The sequence below is a fragment of the Diuraphis noxia genome, unplaced genomic scaffold (assembly GCF_037042655.1).
Source record: "Diuraphis noxia isolate RWA-SAM2 unplaced genomic scaffold, SU_Dnox_SAM2 contig0002, whole genome shotgun sequence".
Classification (NCBI taxonomy): domain Eukaryota; kingdom Metazoa; phylum Arthropoda; class Insecta; order Hemiptera; family Aphididae; genus Diuraphis; species Diuraphis noxia.
Genome location: NW_028301712.1, coordinates 34,147,872 through 34,161,847, shown reverse-complemented (window position 1 = coordinate 34,161,847; position 13,976 = coordinate 34,147,872).

The following is a 13,976-nucleotide window of genomic DNA, read 5'->3' as shown; positions in this document are numbered from 1 at the left end:
ACAGGGGAGGGTATATACGAATTAAAATATTACGTCAGTCACAACTTACAAACCTATCAAAAGTTATTAATTAATATTTAAATAACCAATTACTGAAAGTGAAATATATATTGTTATTTATTTTATTAATCAATGTTTAAATATTTATGATCAACAATTATTGAAAGCAACTACCAAAAATGGCAAAAAGTAATATTGATAGTTAAACGACGATGTATACTATTCGTGTTTAAATAAATTGTGTTAAAAATTGTGTGGCAATACAAATAACTAAACTAATATTGGTATTAGGTACGGTAATCAGTTGAAATATTTACTGCGAGTCATAATAATTAAGTACACAGTATAAAAAGCGCAGTGTTTCATTCAGTTATGAACTTAAATGTGCAGTAATAATTATAATTATTTTTTATTTTATAAACATGATTAAGTAGTTATATTAAAATTCGAAATTTAATACAAAGCTCATGATATATTTTTATAATATCATTTGAAAAATATTGAAATTACATATGCATAATTTTTTTTATAAGTATTTAAAGTTCAAATTTTGATTAAATTTATTAAATTTAAAATATACAAATTATTTAGTAGTTAAATATTTATAAAACTTTCAACTTTTATAGCTAAGGATTGAAAATGTAAAAAAAGGTTTTGCGTAATTAGTTCATTCTGTAACCAAAAATCTAAAAAATTTATAAATATAGTTTTTTTCATAGTTGTTTTAATTTCAAATTTCGACGAAATTACATATTAGATAACCAAAATTAATGATTTAAGTTTGAGTATTTGAGTAAATAGTATCACGTATTATCACTATTAATAAACTGCCACCACGGCAGTACGGTAGCAGTGCAGCACATATGAATATTTAAATTTGATTTTATCAGATACATGCAGCAATCATAGATTATAGTAGATCTAGAAGGTATCTAAGTATTTAATAATTATCTAAATAATCTTAAATATATCGTATTATCTAGAAGCTAAACGTGTGCACTGGTTCCAAAATAGCTCAAATTTTCTAGCATCACTTTTTAGGATAATATTATTAATAATATTAATTCAACTTACTGGTTACCGTATTAATAATAAGTAACAACAATATAAATATCCTTGACTCATAAATTGTCTCCGCTCGGCATATTTTTCATATACCTACTACGATATTATTAAATTATTGAAGTCAAATGTAATACTATCCATTATATTCACTACCCACATATGTAACTAGTGGGACATTTTTGATAATTTTTTTTTTATTGAACTTAAGCCCAGAATCTATAGCTATTAACAGTTTTTGTAGGTTTTTAGTGGTTTTTATTTGTCTTGTCACTAAGGACCCGGATGGTCACTTATCTGGGAACTAGTGGTACTAGTGGCTTGTGCTTACTTTCAGATCACGTTTCGCGATTGATTGCAACTATACTCTAGCATAGCGGTTCTCAACCTTTGTTTAGTGGTGACTTAAGATGTTTACCTAATTTTTCATGCGACGTTTTTATGTATAATATTCAATGGGGAGAATAAAAAATAACCGAATCATTTAACATAATTGACGACCCAAAATTAGGTCACGACCATTGAGAACTATTGCTCTAGCAAGTACACTAAAAATGCAATAATTAAATTTAAAAACATTTAGCATGGCAATGATTATTTTAAAAATGTATGATATATTTTATAGGATGGTAAAATCAAATGATATTTACCTAGTGAACTTTTACAATTATTTAGAAACAAATTGAACTTATAATGTGTGTGTGTGTGTGTGTGTGTGTGTGTGTGTGTGTGTGTGTGTGTGAGAGAGAGAGAGAGAAAGAGATAAAAAAGAGAAAGAGAAAAAGAACTGAAAAGTTCGTCATGTGGTACTTTACAACTGGGCCTCTTGCCTTCATGTTAGCACTGTAACAGTGTATAATAAACCTGCACACGACTACACAAACGAGCCACTACTAATGGTTGTGTGTAATAAATTGCCGATGCGTGAGAAACGAAATAAAAAGTAAATAATTTATACTCGTCGTACGACTATAGATCTACTTTTTACAGAAAAAAGGGTCTACAAATATGCCAACCGGAACGATTGTGATAGTTTTTCCGGAACAGCTTCAACGTGCTTATTTATATAATATCAAAAAAAAGTACTTTGGGAAAGTAAGAAAGGCTTTCTGTGCGTAAGATAAAGCGATTGGAAGAAAAGATAGAATTTTTTATGTTAATAAAAAAGTGAAATCAATCTCAAAATTCTGTGCCAAAAAGGCACATTGTTGAAAAAGTTTCTGTAATTTTTGAGGTTAATAAGGAAGTAAAATAAATTCAAAAATTCTGATACCTCGACTTGAAAAAATATCAATTTACAAAAATTTCAAGATATTCCATTGTGCAAACATAGAATAAAAATTAGCACAGAACGGCGCGAATTACAAATTGTCAATAAAAATTCGAGTCAGATAGATTAACTTGTAAAAAAGTCGACAACTACGATTTAAAGCCAATTTCTTCATTAATATACGCCGTTTTGTGATAATTTTATTTTTTCACTGCCAATTTTAGGTCTGTCTTTTTCGCACTATACGTATACAACCAAGACCAACGCGTGTGAGTGAGAGATCCGAGCGCCAAGACGAAACTTAATGTATAATACATAGCAATATCTCGTTATCGGGTTGGGTCGAGTTGTTATTTATTTCATATTTGTGTACTGTTTCTTCTCGGTGTTTTTTACGCATAGAAAAGAGTCTCTAGCGAGACTCTTCGATAAAACTTCAAGTAGGTATCTGTTACCGAGATTGAAAGTTTTTTTGTCGTACATTATATTTTATAATGATTAATTTCTATACAACAATACGTTCATTTACTAGGAAAACTTTATATTATTATATTATATAATTTAAATAAGGATAACCAATATTGTTTATGTCACTTTAATATATTATCCTTATAATATAGTAGGTACATAACATAATTATCAATTAAAAAATTAGTTCATTTCATAAAATTATATTTATAATATAATATGGTTGACTAATGACTATTTACCGTGGACAACTAGTAATAGACTATAGTTACTATAGAACGATAAGTTCAAAATTCATCAACAATCTATAAATACACGTAGTTCATTACGATTCCAGTATAACGTTTGAGCGAACAGACTTGTATTATGTTATATAATCGATTACAATTAGATTTTTTTTTAAATCAACAAAGTTAAGCCTGGATTACACTAGTACGAAACAACAGGTCACGTCACGGCAGCGATTCGTCAAAATAATCTTCACCGTAGTATTTTGTTATGTCGTATCGTACTAGTGGGAATCTGGCTTATTGCTGATGACTTTAAAAAAATTACAATTATAATGGATTATATAACATAATACAAATCAATGAATATTGCATCGTTTTTTTGTCGTTTCTCTGGTAAATTGTTTACAGAACATTCACGTTTTTTCAAATGCTTGATGCAAATCATATCATAATTTTAGATTCTGAATGTAGCAAAGAGTGTAATGGTTTTACATTATCTAGTGATTTTTATCATCATCTTCTTCTAAGAACATATTTTCTGGTAAGAGGAGTACTTGAAAAGTTTCGTGTAGGTATTCATCTTTAAAAATCGATTTTTTAATGGTATTTTGAATAAGTAATTTTTTTTATTTTCTCAATACTACATATATGCGTAAGAAAATACTATAGAGTACAGACAACCGTTAAAAATGTTTGAAGAAATGTCAGCAAGCTCCGAAAGAATTTTATTGTACTTCTAAGAATCACAAAATTCACCAAAAAAACTTCATAAAAATAGCACTAAAATCCGATTAGTTTATGCGAAATAAACAGCTACATTTGACAGTATATCATTATAGGTCACATGGTCACATGGGGTCACACTATGTATAAACTTGATTAATTAATTTTTAATCGATTCAAAAACATTCACAATAATAAAGAAAAAAACTGTTCATATTGGCGAAAAAAAACATGCAAACTTAGTTCAAGGTATTTCACTTAAAACCATTCCTATCACAAGACATTTTTCTAGAAGACTGACTAATAGAGCTTACATGCAAATGTCTTACATTAACTATCCAATATGTGATATTATAACTATGAAGGCCATGAGTATGTAATATTGTTGTAATTTTATAACATGATAAAAATACGAAGTACCTATGTTGACACAATTAGTTAAATAATAATATTTTAATGGCCAAGAAAAAAATAGTTATTATAAAAATTGATAGCGTGTATGTAGGATACTCCGTGATGGTTCTGATTAATTACAATAATAAAATAATTTGCTAATGCAATAAATAAAAATTATATAATCATCAAATGTAACGAGTCATATATCAATTATTATTTATTAGAATATTTTAGTACAATATTAAATGTCATAAATTATTGAATAAATACAATTACAAGCTGTTTTTGGTTAACACAAAAACATCAATTATCTAGTAGAAACATTAAATTATTTTTAAAAACATATATAATTAACAAAATAAATAAAACATTGAGCAACGCATTCGTTTAAATAACATTATAATATAATAGTTTTAGACATTTGCGGAAACCAAATAAAAAACTTAACACACAAATAAAAACGGAAAATTTGTCTTAATAATAAAAATAATAACAAAACGAATGTGTTATTATATCAACAACTTATAATATATTGAATAAATATGTATATGAAAATGTCACAGGACAAAAACGCAACGTCGTAATATTATTATAATATATCGCACATAATAATATACAGTATGTTCCAAATGCACCCATTATTATTATTTATACATATTACAGAAATATCATATTATTATGTAGGTGCTATACAATATTTCGTGCACATCCGTCACATTTTTCTGTAATGTATTATTATTAATATTGTAAATTTTTTTATTACGTCTTATACATCGCTCGTTCGTTCGTACGTTTTTACAAAGATAAAATATTACATTTAAACAAAATAATATCAAGCATAGGTACCTATATACACAGTATACACTTTGGAGTATGTGTTCCAAAATCCGTATTATACCCGGATATTGGAATATTTAGTAAAAATATTAAACACGAACATGATTTGTTTGAATTGTTTGTATGTTATTATAATGTACATAGAAAATCAGAAAATATGACGCCACATCGCAGGAAGCTGATTAATATTGGATGTGAACTAAACGAAAGTTATGTCACGAACATAATAAACGGATGTTTTTGATATATTTTTATAAGCTCGTCTATATTTATCAGAGGTAATGAGTATTAAGTAACAACACTTTGAACTTCAAACATTCACCAGGAGATTTAATAGGTTTCAATTCTTTCTGAAATCGGTTTTTTAATGATTTACCTAAGTATATAAAAAATGTACCTAGTGGCTAGTAATGATATATTATTATTCTTCCAGTATTCATGGTATCCCGAGCTCACATGCAAAAGTAACTATCTTGTTGCATATACACATTGGGTAACTTTCATTCTTTAATATTATCCTCAGTTCGGAGTTCCTTTCGACTTGGAATCTATTATACATATAATATATATTCACGTTCCAATTATATTCAGTTGTATATAATATTCACAGCCATCCTCCTTTATAACCGGATGAGTAATTTTTTTTAAATACATTTTTTGTTGAGCTTGTACCTATTCACAATTTAAAATGTATTTTTTACTGTGAATCAATATTTTCAATTTTTCGTCTTCAATCGTGATGATACAAAATATAAGATATATTACATGATCACATTTTTTCTTCAATAGGTATTGGGATAATAAAACAGAAAATGTTATTTATATTTTATTGCACTCATATAATAATCATATATTTTGTATAAAAAGGTGCTAAGCAAATATATTCTATAATTTGATGAGAATTAGGGTTAATTTGGTGCTCCCTAACGGCCTATTTTATAAAACCCTCCCTATACTCGCCGTAAAATAAAATATGCTGCTGCTATATATTTTTTTTTATGATTATTTATTTTACGATCGAAAATATATTTTGGTATTCCGGTGACGAGCGAAGGCGTCTATAGAAAACGTCAGATAGAACGAAAAACGATTTAAATGTTCGATTGAATGTATTGGTTTCTGGAATAAACGTATGCGTGGATAGTAATATAATATATTCTATAGGTACGATCGAAAATAATGCAACACAGAATGATTAATTATGTTTTTATTTTTTTCCAACCATAGCTGTGATTGTGTTTTAAAACAAGATCGAGAAGGAAACGTATTCAATATTCAATATAAAGTATTATAATGGCCATCACGTAAGGTTTAGTCCCACTGACGAATAATACCTACTTAAGGTTTATAAAGAAATCGAAAATGTAATATAAAAATCGTCCCATTCAGAATTTTAAAATTGAAGCCCACACGTTGTTTTATTTTTAACGCTTAAATTAGAATTTTAAATTTAGTTATTTATATAATATAACATAGTCAGGAAATTTATAATATTTATATGGTACTATGGTGCGATATCGTTAAATTGAAATATTTTGGAAGGGTCCTAAAAAGTAGGTATGACGATGAAGATATATTGATCATTTTAGAATATCTTCATGTTAGAATGTTAGAGTATCGTACTCGGATGGATATAAAAGCAACATAGTAGTAGAAGTGTCCGAGGATGCGAATATATATATTATATACGCTTGATTTCAATCGAATTAAATCAGGGTGTGCATTGTACCAATATATCATTAAAGGCAAAGATTTCTTTCTTTTCCCAACAAAAGTACTACTCGACGAGTTTATATGCATGGAAAAGATATAGTATATTTTTTATTTATGGATGTGAGAAATAAAACAAATAAAATGACGTTATTTCGATGGGGCGATTTGAAATGTAGGTACGAGCGCATAAAAATAAAACGTTTTCATTATTTGGACTTGGGAGACATTTTCTAGTGTGTCGAGTCAAACCTTATTTATTCAGACAAATGCGCCCGACGAGTGTAAAGTAAAGGTATACCTGGAACCTGCTACGTTTTCACATTGCTTTTCTCGTACGATTGTATAGTGTATAAAAATGTACAAATTGTGCCGTGACTCGTGAGACTACGCCACTAAGGTACGTTACATATATCATATATAATATGTATAGATGACCTTTTAAATTTTCATTTCAAATTCATTTCTCACACATTTCCAACAAAAACTAATAAAAGCGTGATACCTGGTGATACCTAGTGGTTGTTAAAGTGTCTGTGACGCGTATTAACTTATTATTTTATATTTCATATACCTATTTAATACCATATACCTAACGAGAAACAAATTGGAATTATAGAAAGTAGAAACAGATATTTGTCGTTCTTAATAGGTTTATAGTTTTAGATAACATTGTAGTAAGGCCAAGGACCATATTTTCACTAAAACATATATTAAATAATAATATTATCATATCTAAATACTCTTCAAACGAAACTTGTAAGACAAGTTTGGTTTTTTTTTTACATGCTTATGAACAATGGTTAAATTAAAAGAACAGTACAGTTAGATAATTATTTTAATCAAATATCTTGAATAATAAAAACATTCTTCTTATATTATAATATATATTAACACTGCCATTGACTATTATATTAAAATTATGGTTTTTAATTTTTAATGATAAAAACCATAATTTTATCAACGTTTGTAATAAATTTTTTTATAAAGTAAAAAGAAAAATCCAAAATTGTATACGGCATTAATTTATGAGTAAGTTTTTTTATGAGTTTCCTTCTTATATATTTTTATTATATGTCCAATGATGATGACTCGGTGACTTAACTTCTCCAATAATGCATGGTTTTGAATGAAATGAGTTCGTTTTTTGTTTAGTTAGTTTGAAAGTTGTAAAGAAAATATAAAATTGATTAATGCCATAGTAAACGTTATAAATATTTTATTTCTGAGCATAATTAATTTTTGTACTAATCAGGTGCTACGTATACGTTGTTTAATCATGTTATAATTACACATCCATTGCTGTTTGATAAAAATCTACTTAAAAAAATTATCATATGCTTTCACACATTTATAATCATTGGTAATCGTATTAAATGATATTATAGTGATGTGTACTTATATATGTATAATGTATGCTAATCTAATTAAAAATTAGGTCCATGTAATAATATTAATATTTACTAATTTATTATGTTTTTAAAATTATGTAATCGTTGCTGGACAGTTTAGTTGTAAAAATGTAATTTAATATTATTTTTATAAACAAATAGTCTAATTTAATTGTTGTTCAGTGGCTTTTACTTAAATTAAAGTAATTTGTTTTTTTTCCCCCATAAAATATGTATAAGAGGTATATTATATAGGTATTAAATATACTTACATATAACATGTATAATAAATAATAATACATAAATTATAGACATTTATATACGTTTTTCGTTAGACTAATATACTAATATATTAATGGACTAATGTAAATGTATATGATTTCATTTAATTTTGTCTATGAAAACTTATTATTAGGTTAAAATGTTTGATACATACATATTTTTTTGTATAGGTATATTACCTAATATTACATGATAATAATATAATCTAGAAATGTAACATAAATCAGGTACATTAACCTGGCACAAAAATGTTAAAATTTCACAATTTTGTTTTAACATTGATTGTACCAAAACTAGTATATTTCTTTGAAAAATATTTCGATATGAATTCTAAAATGTTTGTTACAAGTTATGAAGTTAATAGTAAAAAACAATCGGGATAGGTGTTTGAATATTATGGCAGATGAAAAATATTTAACTTTTAAGTTGGTTATAATAAAGTATAGAGTTCGTACCTAGCTACCCTGGCTATATCTATAAAGATTATACGTTTTAAAACTAAAAGTAAATATATTGTATAATATAAGTGATGCTTATACTCATTTCGAGGAAGTTTGCATTATCTTCATAGCTTAATGTCTAAATTAAGTCTTAGACGATCAAGCCGTAAAATGGCTTAAATAACCCAAGACCTGTTTAATATAATCTTCTCCATCAACAGTTACCAAACTGAACAAGAATATTAAATAATATGAGAAATATCTTTGATTTGTAGTAAGTTATTATTGCAGTTATGATAAATTGTTTGTTTAATATTATCAATGAAAACCATTAGAATATATCAAATGTATACTTTTTGTATAATATAGTATAAGTCATATTATATAATATATAATAACTAGAAATATTTAGTAGAGGTTAAACATTTATATAAACGCAGTGTAAATTATAGTTTGTATTAATTGAGTAGTAATTTAGAATTGTATGGTTTTAAATGTTAATTTCGTTTAAACGATTTTTCTATCATATACATTTGTTGTTATATTTTTCAAAATAAGTTTTTGACAATGTGGAACAGTTTATGAGAGAAAAAATTTTTATCCATTTATTTTGACTTTTATGGGCACAAAAGTTCAAACTTCGATTAAGGAATTATTGATTAAATTCCGAGAAAGACTATCTGCAGTACCTATCTGCTAGGACATGGGTGTAATCGTTAATCCGAATTAATAAGTTTTAAATTTTTGATGAGAATATAAAACTGTTTGGTAGATTCAACAATTTATATTTTCGTGTTCAACGACGATCGCCATTTATTGGCGCTTGAAATGAAACGTTTTGATGACGGTCTCACGGAAAGCGTGGTGTTATTAAGATAAGTATCTTTCGGGAATTGTAAACGAATTACACGATCGATTGTTTTTTTTCTGCACGAATCGAGAAGATTTATTTTGCACTTCAATTCCATAGGTACCTACGTATAATTAATCGATTTAGTTTCAAGTTTCAACATACAACCTATAATCAAACGTATCCTCTACAGATAACTATTACCTATATCCGCAAATTTTTTTCTCAATTATCGAGTAAAAATTTTACTATTAATCAAAATAGATCCATTATACAATAGTATAAGACGAAACGACCACCGTCCATTCATTGTACGCGTGGCTTAAATTAAAATATAAATCAAAACAAACTAAGATCGACGGTGTATGTTTTTTGGTGCATAAAAAATATATGAAAGATATATTGTGTGCTATGCTGTTCGACGAGATATTATAGTTGAAAGATTGCAGCAGAGACAAAATCAACAAAAATGTTCTCATTAGTAGGTATTATAGGTACCTACGCAAAATGATTTAACATAATATTCAAATAGATATCAGATTTCCAATCCAATAAAAACGACAAACCTACGCGTTATTAGATTCAAAAAGAGATTTATGCGGTTAAATTATACTAGGCGTATTGATCAGTCAGACGGGTTGTTTATTCAGGTAGAATAGGTAGGTAAGTGATGTCAAAGTAGATTTAATACTAATTAGTAATGCAGTTATATAATGGAAATATGTTATAAAATAAATTTAATACATACATTTATAGGTTTATTTTGTGTTCTCAAACGACCCAAATAGTTTCACGACTGGTATAACGAATGTAGTTATATTTTTGTTTGAAATCATATTTTATTTTCGATACTTTCAATGGTTTTTTAGTCATCTAAGATAAGAAAACGTTGCTTTCACATATTTTTTCAAACGAAACTTAAATTTCCTTCCATGTAATTCGCGTTACTTGTTATTATTACATTCCTAGTAATTAAATTGAAAACGAATTTTCTAATTAAAATAATTTCTGCAAACATTTTGTTTTGTGATTTTATTTTTAATGTTATGTTATTCATGTTACTCGGAAAACTTTACAATATAGGTAAAAAATAAATTTAGGGTTTTAAAATTTTAAATTCAAAGAAGTGTTGTTCATGGACGTATTTATGCTAATAAACAATTGTTAAATTTTTGAACAATATGCTTTATGTATATTCCCTCTGTACGTCACCATCAAGGATCGCCGTGAATTGAATAAAGAACTATAACGATAGAGATCATTAAAATATATATTTGGTTAAATATTAACAATCGATTCAATTAATATTATAGATATTGAGAAAAGTGACATTATATATAACAAAATGTTGGAATATATTTTTAGATGAAATTACTATATTTAAATAGTGTATGGATTTTCAAGGTATTTTCATAGAGAAATGTGTTGTGTTTAAACTATGAGATCGAAGTGTGCATAATGAATGTTTGTTTAAGTTATTGAGCACTTAGTTCAGACTTGAGTCATTTGTTATAAACGTTTGCAATTAGTCATAGGTAACTACTAAACAACGTGCATCTCTCTAGGTTATCCCTAAAATGTATATTTATTATTAAACACAATTTTTATTTATAGTTGTATTAATGGTTCTTTTCTAAATGCGTAGTCAATATTTAATCATTTTGCTAAAAATCTCCTAACAATAGTTAATTTTATATTGTCGAACGCGGAACGCCCTAATAAGTAATGAATTTAGATAGAGTTGCCCATAATAGAAACTAAAAAATAAAACCATGGTGCAGTAAAAAGTACTGGTAAAATAATATTTTTCATCATTATAGTACTTATTATGAAGACATAAAAATAGTAGCGTTATATTATCAAAAATAAATTTTATAGTTGAGAAGCGCAGTATAATAATAATAATAATAATAATAAAAAAATGTTGTTGGTTATAACTTATAACAAATTATACATTTATAAAGTCCATATTACAGTATAAGCAATTTAATAGTGATATGATAGATATGATACTAAAACTAAAACAAATCGCATTCATTATAAAAATTTTTGAAAGTTTTAATATTATCCACTATTAGACAATTCATGCAATATTATTTTGATTTGTTAATTTTCTAAATCGAAATCAATAGGTATATGTGTATTGTGTATCACCGAAGTGGTATACGCTAACGTTTTAAAACATTGACGATTTTTAATACTAATTTTGGACTTTCTACCTGAATATGTATTCGGAGGGTTGGCAAATACACTTATCTACGTCGGCGCACCGGAATGCGATCGTAAACTTCTAGTTAGGGGACGGGGGTTCATGTCTTGTCCGTAAAATTGGGTCGGTACATCACCGTGCTGAATATATCTGTTGGCGAGGTTAACAAAACGACGTGGCAACGACCCTAAGAATATATAACGTGTATAGAGATTTTCCCTGGCGATCCGATTTTACGAACCATTTTCTCTAACCACCAGAAAGCTGCGCGTTAGAGATAAAATGACATGTAAAATATTTCACCATTTACACTTTTTTTTTCGTTTTTAGTTTCGATTTTTACGCTCCAACACGAGCAAATTGCACGTGACATTTTTACCGGCGTTGTCGAAATCGGTTTCACAGAAATTTAATTGCGAGGAAGAGACGTTAACGCACCGGGGGGTTTTTTTTAGGGTAAAACGTTTTTTTCTTAACGACAATTAACGAATACGGTTTTGAACTTTCGACGAGAAAGTTCGACAGCAGGCCCTTCAGACCTTTTTTGGGCGTAGACTTCTCGTTTTTGTAATCGTCAGACTTTACCCATGGCATAAAGCCAATGGATAGAAAACTTTCGAAAAGATAATACCGAACTTAAAAATTATATTATTGAGGCTATGACAATTTTCATGCAACAATCGCACCCTATTTAATTGTGTTATACATTTTATTTAACTTTAAACCTTTAAAATTTACTTAAAACGTGTCAAAAAAATAAAATAAAAAATAAACAAAATGCTTATTAACATGCATGAAGTTATCTACTTCATTTGGTAGTTTAAACACGTGATTGATAATCGTCGAGTTGTACGGAAAAAGTTACAAGCTTTTTACATCATCATTGCACATTCATCAAGGTAACGTAATAAATATATTATTCACACCTACAGCAATAGTCTTGGAAATCGATTTACGTCGTTTCGGTTTGTAATATTAAATTAAATTATTTTTATTTACGTGGATAAAAATTTTTGGTGCTATAACAGGTTTTCAAAAGTTTGAACTTTCGATAACACAATTGCAAACGGTTGTCAGAAGATCAAACTTTGACATATTTCTTTGATTGTCAAAGGAATAATATTTTACAACTTAAATTCAAACGGTTGCGATTAATTTACCTAGCAAGGTTGCCAAGTTCAATGGTTCATATCGTTGTATACTTGTAAAACGATACAAATAATAATAACGATATCGTTGTAAATAATTTTTAATAATAATATTATCTCTAAAATCGTATTTTTTGGATAAGCTGTCATAACTTTATGTTTATTGGTGGACAGCGTAATAGTATTAAATATTATATTTTGTTAAAATGGAAAATGGAAAATTATTAATTTTGAAAGTGAAAAAGAATATTAGTATTATTGAACAATTATGAATTATTATTTATAAAGTTACGCAATCAAATTAATGAACTAGAAGTGTTCAAATATAAATTAGTATTTCAGTACTTTAATAGCTGTTGGTACATTTGTTCAAGCATTAAATAGTGAACAACGAAGATGAAAAACAAAAATAAACAAATCAAAAAACAAATATTAAGGATAGTTGTAAGCGAAAAGCTGAAGAAAATATAACTGAAAAACCTCTAAAAATGATTCAAACTGAATTACTTAATAGCAACGTAACAAATATTTAAAACCACTATGTCACATCAGTACGAAAGGTGATGTATGACAAAAGGAGGAAACAGCAAAGTTAGGGACATTTTTATGTAAATAACTGTTCAAATAATTTTTTTAGATCACTTACATTATTTTCCAATAGAATATTCAAATAAAAAAAAAAAATGGATATTCAAAAAATATTACCACGCAATTATTTTTTATTCGATAGTTAGTTGAACTTAAAAAATATTTGAATATTAATTTTAAAACATAATTCAAATTCCTACATTTTTATCCGTTTAATTACTACAAAAAGTATCCCTATTGAGTAAAAAGTTATTTAACATTCTATTCAGATGATTATTTAAATATGAATTTATTTGAATAATGCCTTATTCTGCCGTTTGCAATGATGTTATACCCAAATTGTACGGACCATTTAACAAATGTAAAAAAAAG